Source organism: Eutrema salsugineum, unplaced genomic scaffold (genome assembly GCF_000478725.1).
Source record: "Eutrema salsugineum unplaced genomic scaffold, Eutsalg1_0 scaffold_7, whole genome shotgun sequence".
In the NCBI taxonomy this organism is placed as follows: Eukaryota; Viridiplantae; Streptophyta; class Magnoliopsida; order Brassicales; family Brassicaceae; genus Eutrema; species Eutrema salsugineum.
The window spans coordinates 6242948-6259974 of record NW_006256486.1 but is presented as its reverse complement, the minus strand read 5'-3'; the positions used below and the strand labels follow the sequence as shown (position 1 = coordinate 6259974).

General features: G+C 37.7%; 3 pseudogenes; 2 read left to right on the top strand and 1 right to left on the bottom strand.

Moving 5' to 3' along the window:
* The first annotated feature begins 1603 nt into the window (after nt 1–1603).
* On the top strand, nt 1604–2487 carry LOC112082909 (annotated as a pseudogene).
* Nucleotides 2488–2615: 128 nt separating this feature from the next.
* LOC112082999 lies at nt 2616–14100 on the top strand (annotated as a pseudogene).
* A 1034-nt stretch (nt 14101–15134) lies between these two features.
* Nucleotides 15135–16753, bottom strand: LOC112082998 (annotated as a pseudogene).
* Nucleotides 16754–17027: the final 274 nt, after the last annotated feature.

Genomic DNA, 17027 nt, shown 5'->3' with positions numbered 1-17027 from the left:
GAAAAGTCCGGATATCCGGCTCCGTTCCAGCTCTAATGCAAAGTACATACAGGAAAACCTAAAAGAAAAAAAAAACACTGAAAGAAAGAAGAGTAAAGAAAAAAACATTTCTCACTTTTTTGCTTTCAACAGCTTAATTTTCCATCAGGTAAATTTTATATACAATTTAAGATTATATTTTCTATACTAATCATAGATATGTTATAATAAAACTAAAGTAATATTATTTTCTTTTTTTGACATCATTTAACTAATTGAATCTTTAACTAATTGAATCATATTTACATTAACCCTTAAATTAAATTTTGTTCTAAAATTGATTAGTTTGTAATAGAAAATCTATCATAGTTTAAATTAAAACTAAAATAATATAAATTATGATATAAATATTAAAATTAGAATAAGTATTATTTATGTTAAATTAGTAATTTATATATTTAAATAAGTGTATTTTAATAAAATTCAGAATGATGTAATTTTCAAAATATAAATCACTTTACAATTTGTTTTTCAAATTTTCTCTATTTTTCAAGATCAATTTTTTTAAAAAAAATGTATTTTTTGATGTTAGTTATATTATCTAGAAAAAAAATCCAGTGGGGCCATTATAAATTAATAATATATTAATAATTAATATATAATTATAAAAATAATATTTAATATAAAAACTTAAATACATATGAGAAAAATTTACTAAATAAATTGATATAGACCTTCAAATCAATTTTATTTTATAAAATATTAAAAACGAAAATTGAGTAAGAATTCAAAAATCTACATCAAATTTTATTTTCCAAAATCACCACCTAAATCCAAATAATAAACTCAACATATATTTTGGGTTTATAGAAGTTTCCTAAAAGTTTAAGAAAGTAATAAATGATTTAGTAGTGCAGAATTTAATGTGAGAAAAAAAAATAAAAAAGTAATTTAGCTGTGAACAATTTTATGTTTCTTATATTAGGAGTTATTGTATTTCTTATAACTTCTATAATTTAATTGAATTTTCTATGTTTGAATGAGTTATAGTTTACAAACAAAATTTTAAAAGATTGAAAAACAGGGACGTGAGTAACCAAAAACTGAATGGGGGCAAAAAAAATAAATTAGAGTGGGGGCACTGATTAGAAATTAAAGTAATTAAGGAAAGATTTAATAATTTGACTGGGGGCACTTGCCCTTCCTTGATACAAGTAGCTCCGCCTCTGGTTATTTACAGTGACCGTTAGTAAAAAAATTGAATTAAGTATAAATATTATTATTAAAATAAGAAAAATAATTATTTAAAAATAGATAATATTTGTTTTTAAAACCATTAAAATTAATGATTAAATTTTATTAATTATAGATATGTCGGGTAATCGGCGACACAACACGAATTCTTCCAGACAAACAAGATCAACTCGTCCAGTTGAAATTTCAACTCCTCCCACAGAAACAACTGTTAGGATAAATATTACATTATCTTTTTTATTTATATATTAATTATATATAATATCATAAGTAACACGTAGTTTACAAAAATTTGTAGAACAAAGACAAATACAAATGATCGTATATACAAGAAAAAACACTAATTCAATTATTCGACGAAGCAATTGCTATGGATAATTATACTCTCAAGAATCCTTCGGCTGCTGGTAGAGAGTATATGGTTCAAAATTTTAATCGAGCGTTCAACTTGAATAGAACTTATGCATTCTTCATAAACAATCTTGATGATTTTTAAAAAAAAATACAAGAGATGGAAGGCTCTTATGAATTATGCTGGTATCTCAGTTGATCCTGAGACATCCATGATATATGCATCAAAAGAATGGTGGAAGGAACGTGAATTCGTAAGTACATTTAATCATTTTAATAATGAAAATATGTATTCAATGTATGGAAACAAGGAATTTATAAATTTTTAGGACTGCAAATTAACAAAAAACTTTAACCGACAGCCACCAGAGTTTTGGGATGTGATGGTAAAATGTTTTATATTATATGATGTTCACTCACAATCTCAACATTCTTCACGACAAAGAAGAGAAGAACTGATCAACGAAGATGCACTTGATGAAGAAGGCTCTGATGACTCAGATACCGACAATGGTGATATGCAACAAACACAAGTTCCTGAGACACAAGAGGAAGAAGAAGTCTATTGTGTAACCATTGACGATGATACACGCCATTCGAATGAATATAGAAGTGAACCAGTTCAAATTATTGCTCGTAGAGGCCAACGAGGGAGGGTCAACTCGCAGTCGAGCGTTAGACAAGGGATTAGTTCACAAATATTAGGTGGAAGCTCACGGATTTCTGTTTTGAGTGGTTCACGAGGAGGTCGTAGAAGACAATCATTCGAGATAACCATACAAGACACCATTGTTGGATATACAGAGTTTCAATGACAAATTTTACAACAACTTTTTCCAGGTGCTTTTGACCAAGCTGACTACGATGAATGAAAAAAGGCAGAAGCCATATTCCTTGCGCTAAAAATTCCAAATGGCACTAAATTTTATTGGGCATGCCTTAATACATTGAAAGAGTTAGTATTTTGGCGTAAGTATTTCATTGATATAGCGGAAGGCATAGATGAGGATAAGCTACAGCTGCTAGAAGCTATGACTGGTGTTTCATGGAACAACCAAGATGTGCCAAAACAGTTAGGTTCCGGCCAATCATTTGGAAGTCTAAATTCAGGAGGGTTATCATCTGGTAGTCCATCTTCCGGAGGGCAAAATTCAGGAGGATTATGGCTCAATGAGGTTCACCTCAACCTCGTCCACAATGGGGCACACCACATAATGCACAACAATGGGGCACACCCCTAAATCCTCACCAATGGGGGCTTTCACCAAACTTTCAACCTTGGGTTTCACCATCGAACTTTCACGCAAGAGGTGAGACACAAAACTTTCAACAAGGCGGCTCATCGGGGATGACTCCAGCCAATGTTCAATATGGATTTTCTGTTGGAGGTCAAGTAGGAAGTACGGGAAATAACAAACAGCAAACTTCATGAGCTTCACCAAACTCTCAACCAACAACATCACGTGGTCTTGATTTCACAAATTATTTTGAAACTGGACATCAAATACCTAGACCAGGAGGTATATTTAATATATGGGGTAACATGCAAGGAAATAACACAAATGTAAACGAAGATCTTCAAAGTTTTTTAGAAGATGATGATTAGCCTGTAACAATTGTGTTTCAAAATTCTCGTTTACGTTATGTAATATTTAATATTTTTGTTTTTTATTTTATATTTTTGTGTAATTGTTTAGTATAAATTTATATTTTCTAATGATGTTTTTTTCGTGTTTAAAATTTCAGGCTTTTCGTTTATGTCAGTTAAGATCACAAGGCATGCACAACCTAAGTTACGAAGAGAGAATTGAATTGTGGAATTTGGAAAATGAACAATTTATGGAGTTAATAATTCAGCCAAGTTTGAATTACTATCATCGCTATTTTGAAAGAGCGCCATACCTAACAAACAGAGGTTTGGGATGGACAAATATTTGGCCTCGGCTACAACAAGATGCTAGGGCTTGTCTACAGTTACTACGAATGTCAATGCCATGTTTTATAATGTTATGTGATACTTTACAAACAAATTACGGGCTTCAACCAACATTAAATATGAGCATCGAAGAAAGTGTGGCTATATTTTTACGGATATGTGGACACAATGAAGTTCAGAGAGATATTGGTTTGAGATTTGGCCGAACTCAAGAAACTGTGCAAAGAAAATTCATTGAAGTTCTTAGGGCTACTGAATTACTGGCATGTGATTATATTAGAACTCCAACAAGATGATCTGCTCAAGGTTTAATCCCTAAGCTACTCTGCAAGAGCACAGATGTGCAGTTGTAGTATTTCAGGGGTCGAACCACAGAGACAAGAGATCACTCAATAAACCTATTAGAGATTGAATTACAATAACCAGAAATATAGGAAATAAATAGCGATGCAAATAAAGATAAACAAATGCAGTAAAAATGCTTGTAAAGTTCAGATGGATGGAGATTATGCTTAGGGCGTTTCTCAGGAAATCAATGAATGCAGATCAATCGATTAGCCAGGGTTCAGGTTTAAGCACAGTTCTTGAACTCGAAACACAGAATTATAATTAACCAACTTCCGTTGTGAGAATTATCTAAGTTAAAATCCTAGAATTCCAAATTCCTTTGTAAATCCTACAGATTTAAACCAGCTTTACAGCACAAGTTCGATATGTTCACAAAGCATCTAAACCAAATTCCTTTGCGAATAGCTATTTTGCTCACCCTAGGTTCTTTCCAGCTATTCAATTACACTTCCGTGTCAATTAAACAACCTAAGATCTAAGTTCTAGGTGATCAGTCCAGAATTAGCTTTAAGAACAACCTATAGTGAAGAACTAATCAGATTATGAACCCTAACTAAATCAATTAATCAAGCATCCAGAGAAAACCTTAATGAGAACCCTAAACCTAACAAGCTAGCTACTCAGACATGGATATTGAAGCAATAGACATGATTGAATAGATTACAATAAGAAGATGAATAAAATAAACAAAGGGATTCGAAATCTTCTCTCTAAATGAACAGAGTTCAGACTTGTCTCCCCAAGCTCTCAAAATTGCAAAAGCCGAAAAATAAGAAGATGTCTTGCTCGAAAATCTAAGGTAAGGTTCAAATGAGACTAAAAACTCTATTTATATCTCTAAAACACGTATTGGGCTTCTCTGGAAACTTCTGGGCCCAACTCCTTCTTCAAACAGGAAACAAAATCGCGTTTTCCTTATTTCTTTGACAAGTGTCAAGCGTCACTCTCCATGGTGTCGAGCGACACCAATGCACATGATTTGTCCTTCGCGAATTTGATCCTGATTTAGCTCCAAAGTGCTCCAAAATCTCCAGTTAAACTCCAAACGTACCTAAGACCACTCCAAAAGACTCGAAAAACACTAAAATGACTCTATAAATAAGACCTATGCCATGGTTAAAAACCATGATATATCAACTCCCCTAGACTTAGCATTTGCTTGCCCTCAAGTAAACATAATACCAAATAAGAGAAAGAGGTTTGAAAACACGGAGACTCAACCTTTGACTGGAACATCGCTTTTGACCGATCACCCTGCAACTCAAATACTGCTTCATTATTCCAAATCGAACCACCATGTACTTCTCCGCAGACATTCACAGTTTCCCAGATTAAATCCAAAATTCCACAACACTGTCCATAAACCCTCATCGCTGGATCTCACTGATGATTCCATTGCCAAGAACCTTCTAGACTCTTTCCCGTACTATACTCAAACAAATCAGCCATATAATCCTTTGGTAATTTTCTCTCCCCCAGACTTATTCTTTTTGCACACTCATCATTTTTTTATGGCATATACACGATAAGGTTAAAGCTGCGAGTACTGATGGTGTTTGCCATTGAATCGCCGATTTGTCCCCTTACCTTGTATCAAAGGTTTTCAGCGAATAGTGGGGTCATAAGAAACTTTCCTACCCCTCGCTTCCTTCCTTTGTGTGATCATTCCTACTTAGAAGTGAAATAATGGGATCCTTGGAAATTTTCCTAGCCCTTCACTCCTAAGCAAAAATCATCTCAATCTTTTCGCCTTTTTCTTTCTTTTTCTTCACTTTTTTTAGCTTGTCACAGGGAGAGAAGCAACAACATTAGATTTCACACAGGCTTTCATTTGTCAAGTATGAACGAGGAATCAAGCTCTATGAACATCAGTCACATCAATGAGGTAAAAGAAAGAGTTCAGAAATTAGCTCAGGTTAGTGGACTTTGTTGGAAACGTGGACGCCTCTAGTCAACTGGTCAGCCTTTGGATTTTTCATTAGTCGGATCTAGACTGAATCTGCAGCAGTGGTCACTTGGATAAAAAGGTCAGCACAATAATTCCTGTAAAAGCATCATAATCTCCAACAAGTTTTGACTCAAAAACGTTTTGATACGACTGACTGACTCTTAAGAAAAACAAACACAATGTCAGCGATTACCTCCCTCAGACTTGAACAACATTGTCCCCAGTGTTATCTAGTCTGAAGTTGGTGACAAAGAAAGAAAAGAAACAGAGAAACGCAGGAAAAACAGAGGACTTACCTGGCAGCAATCATTGTGTCGAGCGACACCAATGAAGGTGTCGTGCGACACTTGTTCTCCTCGTACCGAATTGCAGCAGACCAATCCGAATTTCTGGTTTGACTCCGGTTTACTGATTTCCTAATTTTTTTTTTTTTTTGACAGAAGCAAGTGACAGGCGACACCGATGGTGGTGTCGTTCGACACCAGTCTCTGCTTCACCTAAATCATGAAACCAAAAACAAAAATTAGATGAAACAAAAAGACTTATATACAGACTTACCAGTGGATTGCCTTCCACCAAGCGCTTGTTTAAAGTAATTAGCTTGACTTGATGGTGATTCAGGCAGAAGGTGCACCATCCAGAGGAAGGATGTGTCCGTCTGGAATCGCAGCTTTAGCCCAGTTGTGTCTCACCCTTTGTCCATTCACTGTGAACTCTCTGCTGCCATCTGGTGTGAGGAGGATGGCACCATAGGGTCGAACCTCCTTGACTATGAAAGGACCTGACCAACGAGAACGCAGTTTACCAGGAAACAATTGCAAACGAGAGTTATACAGAAGTACCTGGTCATTTGGTTCAAATTTCCTGGAGAGGATTTTCGAATCGTGATACGCCTTGGTCCTCTCCTTGTACAGCTTCGAGTTCTCATAGGCATGATGCCTGATGTCGTCCAACTCATTCAGCTGTATCAGTATCCTCTCTGCAGCAGACTTGATGTCGAAGTTCATCATCTTTATCGCCCAAGCTGCCCTGTGTTCGATCTCCACTGGAAGGTGACAGGGCTTTCCATAGAGCAGGTAGAATGGCGTGGTACAAAGAGGCTTCTTGAACGCTGTCCTGTACGCCCAGAGTGCATCGTCCAACTTCGCAGCCCAGTCCTTCCGAGTTTTACCCACTGCCTTCTCCAAGATCTCCTTGATCTGTCGATTCGAGACCTCGACCTGTCCACTTGTCTGAGAGTGATAGGGAGTAGCAACTCGATGATGAACTCCATGTTTCCTTAGGAGTTTTTTCGAATACCTTGTTAATAAAGTGAGAACCACCATCACTTATAACAATTCAAGGCACTCCAAACCGAGGGAAGATGATGGTCTTGAACATCTTGAGAACCACTGAAGAATCGTTGGTGGGGCTGGCAATGGCTTCGACCCACTTAGAAATATAATCAACAGCAACCAGGATGTACTTATTCCCATAAGAAGAGGGAAAATGACCCATGAAATCGATACCCCAGCAATCGAACACTTCAACCTCAAGGATGAAGTTCTGTGGCATCTCATGTCGCTTGCTGATCTTCCCTCTCCTCTGACAAGCATCACACTGCAAGATAAAGGCATGCGCGTCGTGAAACATTGTAGGCCACCAGAAGCCTGCTTGAAGAACCTTAGACATTGTTTTGAAGGTCGCGAAGTGTCCAGCATACTCAGATCCATGACAATAAAACAGCACCTCTGGAACTTCTGACTCTGCAATGCATCTTCTGTAAATCCCATCAGAACAGTGCTTGTACAGATATGCCTCGTCCCAGTGATATCTCCTTAGCTCTCTCAGGAAATTCTTCTTCGCATAGCCCTTAAAGTTCTCAGGCTCGGCCTCTGCAGCAAGATAATTGGCAATATCAGCATACCATGGACGGTTGGTAGCAGATACAGCAGCTGAACTGATCTCAGGAAGTCTGCTTCGAATTTGAGAAGTCTCTGTGTTCTGCTGTGCCAGGTGTCGCGCAACATTCGTAGTGGTGTCGCTCGACACTAACGTTTCTCCAACTCGAAAAGCCTACAATTCTTCGACAAATCTGCTCTGAAATCCTGTTTCAACATAGTAAACGTTCTCTTCTGGCAGAAAATCATCTATGGGTACATCCTCTTCAACCCTGATGCGTGAGAGATGATCTGCGACACCAATCTCGACTCCCTTCTTATCCTTAACCTCAATGTCAAATTCCTGGAGAAGTAGAACCCATCACAGTAACCTCGCCTTTGCATCTTTCTTCTGCATCAAGTATTTGAGTGCAGAATGATCTGTATGCACAATCACCTTTGATCCCACAAGGTAGGGATGAAACTGTTCGAATGCAAAAACCACAGCCAACAACTCTTTTTCAGTGGTCGCATAATTCCTCTGAGCATCATCCAGGGTTCGACTGGCATAGTAAACTGCAAGAACTTTCTTGTCCTTCTTTTGTCCCAGAACGGCTCCTACTGCAAAATCACTGGCATCACACATCACCTCAAAAGGCGAATTCCAGTCAGAGGGCTGCACAATAGGGGCGCTTATCAATGCCTGTTTGATCTGTTCGAAAGCAGCAAGATACTCATCTGTGAACTCAAACTTGACGTCCTTACACAGCAGAGCAGTAAGTGGTCTTGCAATCTTGCTGAAATCTTTGATGAATCTGCGATAAAACCCAGCATGTCCCAAGAAACTCCTTACTGATTTCGCAGAGTCTGGCGGTTGCAGGTTTGTCATAACGTCAATCTTCGCGCGATCTACCTCAATCTCAGCTTCTGAAACTCGGTGCCCAAGAACAATTCCATCTCTGACCATAAAGTGGCACTTTTCCCAGTTAAGGACCAAGTGCTTCTCTTCACATCGAGCTAATACCTTGCAGAGATTGTCCAGACAGTCTTTAAAAGATGATCCGTAAACTGAGAAATCATCCATAAAGACCTCCATAAAATCCTCAATCATGTCAGTGAAGTTGGACATCGCTGAAAAGTCGCAGGAGCATTACAAAGTCCAAAGGGCATGCGATATGCAAAAGTGCCGTATGGGCATGTAAAGGTGGTCTTCTCCTGATCATCTGGGTGGATGGGGATCTAGAAAACCCCTGAATATCCATCGAGGAAGGATTAATATGGATGATTTGCCAATCTCTCCAGCATCTGATCGATGAAAGGCAGAGGGAAGTGATCTTTCCTGGTTGCTGCGTTTAGATTCCGGTAATTGATACACATCCTATGGTCAGTCACTGTTTGCATCAGAATCAGCTTATTCCTCTCATGCTTCACAACTGTGACTCCTCTTTTCTTAGGAACCATGTGCACTGGACTGACCCAAGCACTGTCTGAAATCGGATAGATGATCCCAGCTTGTAGCAGCTTCATGATCTTCTTCTTCACCACTTCCTGCAGGTTCGGATTCAGCCTCCTCTGGTGCTCAATCGACGACTTTGTCTCATCCTCCAGGTGAATCCGATGCATGCACAGGTCTGGAGAGATACCTGAAATATCATTAAGAGAATAGCCAAGAGCTTTGCGAAACTTGCGCAGCTTGCTTAGCAGTAAAGTGAGCTCTGCATTGTTTAAGGAAGCATTGACAATAATAGGATAAGTAGAATTAGGTCCCAGAAATGCGTACCTTCGCCCTGCAGGAAGCTGTTTGAGTTCAAGTTTAGCAGCTTTTTCTTCACTCCAATCGCTGAGCTTTTTGGCTTTTGCATGAACTTTGATTGGTTCCTCTTGAGCCACCAACTGCATCCCCTGCTCGCTTGCGTCCAGCATCTTGACATATGATGCTGTAATTTCGTCCAGGTGCTCTGCTTCAGATGCAGACGAGATCAGAGCTCTCTCCAGTGGGTCTGCAGGGTGCATCTCCTGGAACATCTCCTCCGCGAAGCCTGTGAGTGTGTCGACGTAGAAGGTCTGATCATCGATGGTGGGCTTCTTCATCAGCTTGTCCATGTCGAAGTTCATGACCAAGTCTCCAACATTCAAAGCAATTCTGCCCTTCCTCACATCGATGATAGCACCTGCAATCGCTAGAAAAGGTCTCCCAAGGATAAGAGGATCCTTAGGTTCCTCTCCATACTCCAAGACAACGAAATCGGTTGGTATCATGCAATCTCCAACCTTGATTGGAACATCTTCCAGCATTTCCTTAGGTGTCCTCGTCGATCGATCAGCTAGGATAAGAGAGATCCTCGTTGGCTTGAAATCAGTCATGCCGAGATTGACAGTGACTGAATATAGCATGAGATTGACACTTGATCCCAGATCACACAGCGATCTCTTGAATCTTTCCGTGAAGATGGAGCAATCCAAGACAAAGCTTCCTGGATCAGGCAACTTCTCTGGAATCCTGTTCTGAATCACAGCGCTGACTTGCTCAGAAATCATCATCACTCCCTGTTCATGGCTGATATTATTGGTTACCATTCGCTTCACATAACGCCTGATAACAGGAGTGATTTTCACAGCATCAACCAAAGGTATCTCAATCACAAGCTATTCCATCAAAGCTTTGAAACGTGCATCATCTAGCTCTTACTTGGACTTCCTAGGGCTCCTTGGGTAAGGAACCTTAGGTTTGTAAACCTTTTCCTCAGCAGATTTCGGACTTTGAGCAATATCAGCTTCGTTCTGCAATTGGTGACGCGCGACACTGGTTGTGGTGTTGCTCGACACCGGCTCTAGAGGAACTTCGTCAGGATCTTCTAAATCGACAACTTCAGCAGCAGGAGACGTCTTTTTGGGCTCAGAAATCAAATTTTACAACTCCTCAACGTGATGGCACTGCAGTGGTGCCTCGGATTGGTGTCGGTCTTCCCAGGAAGAAAACCCTCTTGCCTTTTAACAGAACCTGCAGTTTGAGCAACCTGCGTATCGAGCTGCTTGACATGGGTTTTTAAAGCCTCGATTTTCCCATTCAGATCAAGGTAGAGAGCATCAATCTTTCTGTTGAAATCCACGGTGAGCTTCTGCTGTCCTTCCAAAATCTGTTCCAGCATAGACTTCACCTCATTATCAGGAATTTGAGGTTGAGCTGAAGGAGTGCTGTAGTTTCTGGAAAAACTGTTATTGGAATAAGGCTTCTGGTATTGAGGCTTAGGCGTGTAACCAGAAAAGTTCTGATTACTGTTGAAGATGCTCCTCTGATTGCTTCCATTGTAGCTTCTGTTACCTTGCTGATTACCAAACCTCTGACCCTGAAACCCTGATCCATTGACAAAGTTGACATATTCCTCCTCAGCTTCATCCTCAGGTTTGAAACTCTCCACTTCCTGTGCGAATATGACAGACTTCTTGCCCACTAGAAGCTATGCACAGAGTCAAGCTTAGCTTTCACCTCAGCAATCTGCGATCCATCCATCTTCCCAGCCAGCTTCTTTTGCTCATAATCAGCATTCTTGGTACTATTTCTAGATGCCAAGTTTTTGATGAGCACAACAGCTTCGTCTGGGTATCTGGTGTTGAAGTTTCCATTACTCGCTGCATCAAGAGCCATCTGATACCTCTAATCAACACCTCTGAAGAAAATACATAACAGCTGCACATCGCTGAAGCCACGATGGGGACAGTCTCGCTGGTACGATTTGAATCTCATCCAAGCAGCTTTGAATGCCTCAGTAGGTCCTTGAGAGAATGTCGAGATTTTCAGTCTCAGCTACTCAGACCTGGCATCATCGTAAAAGTTGTGCAGGAAGGCGTTCCAAGTCTCTTCCCAAGTAGTCAATGAACCAGGCTCCAACTGCTTCAACCAGTTAGCTGCTTCTCTAGCAAGAGAATAAGAAAACAGCTTGCAAAAGAGGAAATCATTGGATACTCCATTGTATTTGATGCTGGTGACCAAGTCTTCAAACCTCTCGATGTGATCCATAGGGTTCTCATGAGAGTGACCATGAAAGAGATGCTGACCCACAAGAGTGTAGTACACAGGTTTCAGCTTGAAATCGTTTCTTTGAAATGCAGGGGCGCGAATCGCAGATCGATTTGCATAGAACTGCTCAGGACTAGAGTAATCTCCAAGTGTTCTTCCACGAGCAGCTGCAGGTGCAGGTTCCCTCACGTTCTGTTCTTCTGGAACATTCCTCTGATTTGGAACAATCACAGCATTACCATGCGGTGCAGGTGGTGGATTCTGGTTAACAGCATTCACCGGTAAAGGTGCTGGTAGAATGATGTTACCATCTCCATCAAGTCTTTGGCCTCTCTCATTTCACACATGACCATCTTGGTCTCTCCAGATACCAGCATCATCACGCACAAGTCTGTTTGCGTTCTCCATCTCTGCCGGTTGCTTTGCTTTTCTGTTCGTTCGCTCTAACTCTGCTATCTCTTCGTTGCTCAAAATCACTAGCAGGATGTCCTTGTTGCTTCTGGTTCCATGATTATGCATAAACCTGAAGCACAAAAGACAAAGAGAGAAAAGGAAATAAGTAAATTAGGTTATAAAAACGAAAGGTGTCGCGCGACACCACTAGTGATGTCGCTCGACACTAAGAAAAACTTAGTCAAAACTCAAAAACTAGGTTTAATGGCGAAATCAAGTCCCCGGCAACAGCGCCAAAACTTGATCTGCTAAAAGTTTAATCCCTAAGCTACTCTGCAAGAGCACATATGTGCAGTTGTAGTATTTCAGGGGTCGAACCACAAAGACAAGAGATCACTCAATAAACCTATTAGAGATCAAATTACGCTAAGCATAAATATAGGAAATAAATAGCGATGCAAATAAAGATAAACGAATGCATTAAAAATGTTTGTAAAGTTCAGATGGATGGAGATTAGGCTTAGGGCGTTTCTCAGGAAATCAATGAATGCAGATCAATCGATTAGCCAGGGTTCAGGTTTAAGCACGGTTCTTGAACTCGAAGCACATAATTATAATTAACCAACTTCCGTTGTGAGAATTATCTAAGTTAAAATCCTAGAATTCCAAATTCCTTTGTAAATCCTACAGATTTAAACCAGCTTTAATGCACAAGTTCAATATGTTCACAAAGCATCTAAACCAAATTCCTTTGCGAATAGCTACTTTGCTCACCCTAGGTTCTTTCCAGTTACTCAATTACACTTCCGTGTCAATTAAGCAACCTAAGATCTAAATTCTAGGTGATCAGTCCAGAATTACCTTTAAGAACAACCTATGGTGAAGAACTAATCAGATTATGAACCCTAACTAAATCAATTAATCAAGCATCCAGAGAAAACCTTAATGACAACCCTAAACCTAACACGCTAACTACTCAGACATGGATATTAAAGCAATAGACATGATTGAATAGATTGCAATAAGAAGATGAATAAAATAAACAAAGGGGTTCGAAATATTCTCTCTAAACGAACAGAGTTCAGACTTGTCTCCCCAAGCTCTCAAAATCGCAAAAGCCGAAAAATAAGAAGATGTCTTGCTCGAAAATCTAAGGTAAGGTTCAAAGGAGACTAAAATCCCTATTTATATCTCTAAAACACGTATTGGGCTTCTCTGGAAACTTCTGGGCCCAACTCCTTCTTCAAACAGGAAACAAAATCGCGTTTTCCTTATTTCTTTGACAAGTGTCGAGCGTCACTCTCATGGTGTCGAGCGACACCAATGCACATGATTTTTCCTTCGCGAATTTGATCCTGATTTAGCTCAAAAGTGCTCCAAAACCTCTAGTTAAGCTCCAAACGTACCTAAGACCTGTAAAGACTCCAAAAGACTCGAAAAACACTAAAAAGACTCTATAAATAAGACCTATACCATGGTTAAAAACCATAAAAACTATGATATATCACAAGAGAAGACCTAGACAGAGTTCCAAAAAGACTTATACAATATCGAAGATATTGGCCATATTTCAGTGGATTTGTTGGAGCTATGGCTGAGACTCATGTATGCGTAAAACGTGAAACAAGAATTACAAGGAATGTATTGGGATCGACATAATAATCCATCCTTAAACATCATGGCAATTTGTGATTTGAATATGTTATTCACATATATTTGGAATGGAGCACCAGGTTCATGCCACGATACAACCGTTTTGACAATGACACAACAAAATGACTCTGAGTTCCCTTTGCCACCACCAGAGAAGTATTATCTCGTTGATTCTGGTTATCCAAACAAACAAGGATTTTTGGCACCCAATAAATCATCACGAAACAGAGTTGTGAGATATCATATGGCTCAGTTCAATTCTGGTCCTGCTCCTAGGAATAAACAAGAACTCTTCAATCAAAATCATGCGTCTATGCGTTCTGTTATCGAGAGAACTTTTGGATGTTGGAAGAAAAAATAGATAATTATCAAGGAATTTCCAAGATATAGTGTTAAAATCCAAAAGAAAGTAATAATAGCTACAATGGGATTAAATAATTTTATCAAAATTTCAGATTTCGCAGATCCAGATTTTAACAATATAGATTCTGATTATGATTTAGATGACATTGAAGGAGCCGAGGCAACTGATGGGCATTATATGGACCAAATAAGAGATAGAATTGCAGATATGTTGTGGAATCAAAATATTTGATGATTTTTTTTTTCCACTTTTGTTCGTCTCGATGAAAGTTTTTATTGTATTGTACTTTATTTATTATGAATTATGGTTTTATTTTGTTTAGCACTATTTGTATCGCAAAAAATAAATATTTACTTTATAAAGTGTGAATATTTTAAGTTCATAAATATATGAAATTGTTTTTTATCAACCAAAATTAATAATTTAATTCTAATTATATTAATTATTATATATTTTTTAATATATTTATCTATAATCTGTAATCCGTACCGCTTTAGTCTTATTCACCATTCAAACATTTTTTGTGGACCGCAAGCTGTTTTTTCACTAATCAAACATTATTATGTACCGCTAATTATATAGAAACCGCACTTGTCCCACAAATATATTTTCTCGCACGTACCGCAGTTGAACCGTACCACACTCTAAAACCGCTTTTCCCGCACATCCAAAAACGTTGTCACCATTCGGAGCCTATATTTACGGTACAAGTGCGGTTTGTATATAATTAGCGGTACAGAAAAATGTTTGATTGGTGAAAAAACAGCTTGCGGTTGACAATAAAATATTTGAATGGTGAATAAGACTAAAGCGGTATGGATTACAGATTATAAATATAAATATTATAAAAGATATAATAATTAGTATAATTTTAAGTAAATTAATAATTTTGGTTAATAATTTTTTATATATCTTTATGAATTTCAAATATTCAAATTTTATTTCAAGTAAAAGTTTGTTTTTGCAATACAAATACTGCTAAACAAGATAAAACCATATTCATAATAAATAAAATACAATAAAAAGAATCATCAAATATCTTGATTCCACAACATATCTGCAATTATGTCTCTTATTTGGTCCATATAATGTCCATCAGTTTCATCTGCTCCTGCAATGTCATTTAAATCATATTCATAATCTATATCGTTAATTTTCGTCTCCGCCATTGCATTTGCAAAATCTGGATCAGCAAAATCTAAAATTTTGATAAAATTATTTAATCCCATTGTAGCCATTATTACTCTCTTTTGGATTTTAACACTAATATCTTGGAAATTCCTTAACGATTCTCCACTTTTTCTTCCAAAATCCAAAAATTCTCTCGATCACAGAACGCATAGACGCATGATTTCGATTGAAGAGTTCTTGTTTATTCCGAGGAGCAGGACAAGAATTGAACTGAGCCATGTATTATCTCACAACTCTGTTTCGTGATGATCAATATGGAGCCAAAAATTCTTGTTTGTTTGGATAACCAGAATCAACGAGATAATACTTCGCTAGTGGCGGCAAAGGGAACTCAGATTCACTTTGTTGTGCCATTGTCAAAACGGTTGTATCGTGGCATGATCCTAGTGCTCTATTCCAAATATATGTGAATAACATATTCAAATTATATATTGCCATGATGTTCAATGATGGATTATCATGTCGATCCCAATACATTTCTTGTAATTCTTGTTTCACTTTTACGCATACATGAGTTCCATCCATAGGTCCAACAAAACCCTGAAATATGGCCAATATCTTCGATCTTGTATAAGTCTTTCTGGAACTCTGTCTAGGTCTTCTCTTGTTGGAGTTCTAATATAATCACATGCAAGTAATTCAGTAGCCCTAAGAACTTCAATTAATTTTCTCTGCACAGTTTCTTGATTTCGACCAAATCTCAAACCAACATCTCTTTGAACTTCATTGTGCCTACATATCCGTAAAAATATAGCCACACTTTCTTCAATGCTCATATTTAATGTTGGTTGAAGACCGTAATTTTTCTGTAGCGTATCACATAACATTATAAAACACGGGATTGACATTCGTAGTAACTGAAGACAAGCCCTAGCATCTTGTTGTAGCCGAGCCAAATATTTGTTTAACCCAAACCTCAGTCTGTTAGTTCTAGTGCTCTTTCAAAATATTGATGATAGTAATGCAAACTTAGCTGAATTATTAACTCCATAAATTGTTCATTTTCCAAATTTCACAATTCAATTCTCTCTTCGTAACTTAGGTTGTGGATGCCTTGTGATCGTAACTGACATAAACAAAAATCCTAAAATTTTAAATATGAAATAAAAAACATCATAAGAAAATATAAATGTATATTAAACAATGAGAATTTGGCCAAAAAAATCCCAAACTTTCCAGAATTTGTCAAATAAAGCACGGATTGTGAGTGTAGCCAAATAAACACTCAACTTTTGTTGACTTTCAAAAATAATAACAAACTTTTCGTTGACTTGTCAAATCAGCATGCTGTTTATAGAATTAACAGAAACTTTAAATGCCATTAACTCCACTGTTACTGTTGGGGTTAAATCGATACGACGCCGTTTTAAATATCTGCAATTTTAAAAAAATTTGTCTTCACCTAGGTTTGAACTTGCGACCTAAGGGTGCATAAGGGAGACTTTTCCCACTGAGCCATTGACACTTTAAAAAAAAAGGTAATACTATTGTGTTATAAAAACGAATTTATGTCTGAAACTTTAAACCCTAAAACATGAGTAGATTTTATATTTAAACCTAATCAAATTTAGAATAAACACTAATTTTATTGTTATGCAAATATGATTCAAGTACTTAGTTGATGTATGCAATAATATAAAATAAGATTAATCTGAGTTTTTTATAAAATATATTTGATTACCTAAGTTAAGTTAAACATTTTTTATGGCAAGCAATCTCGGGATGCCTATCTG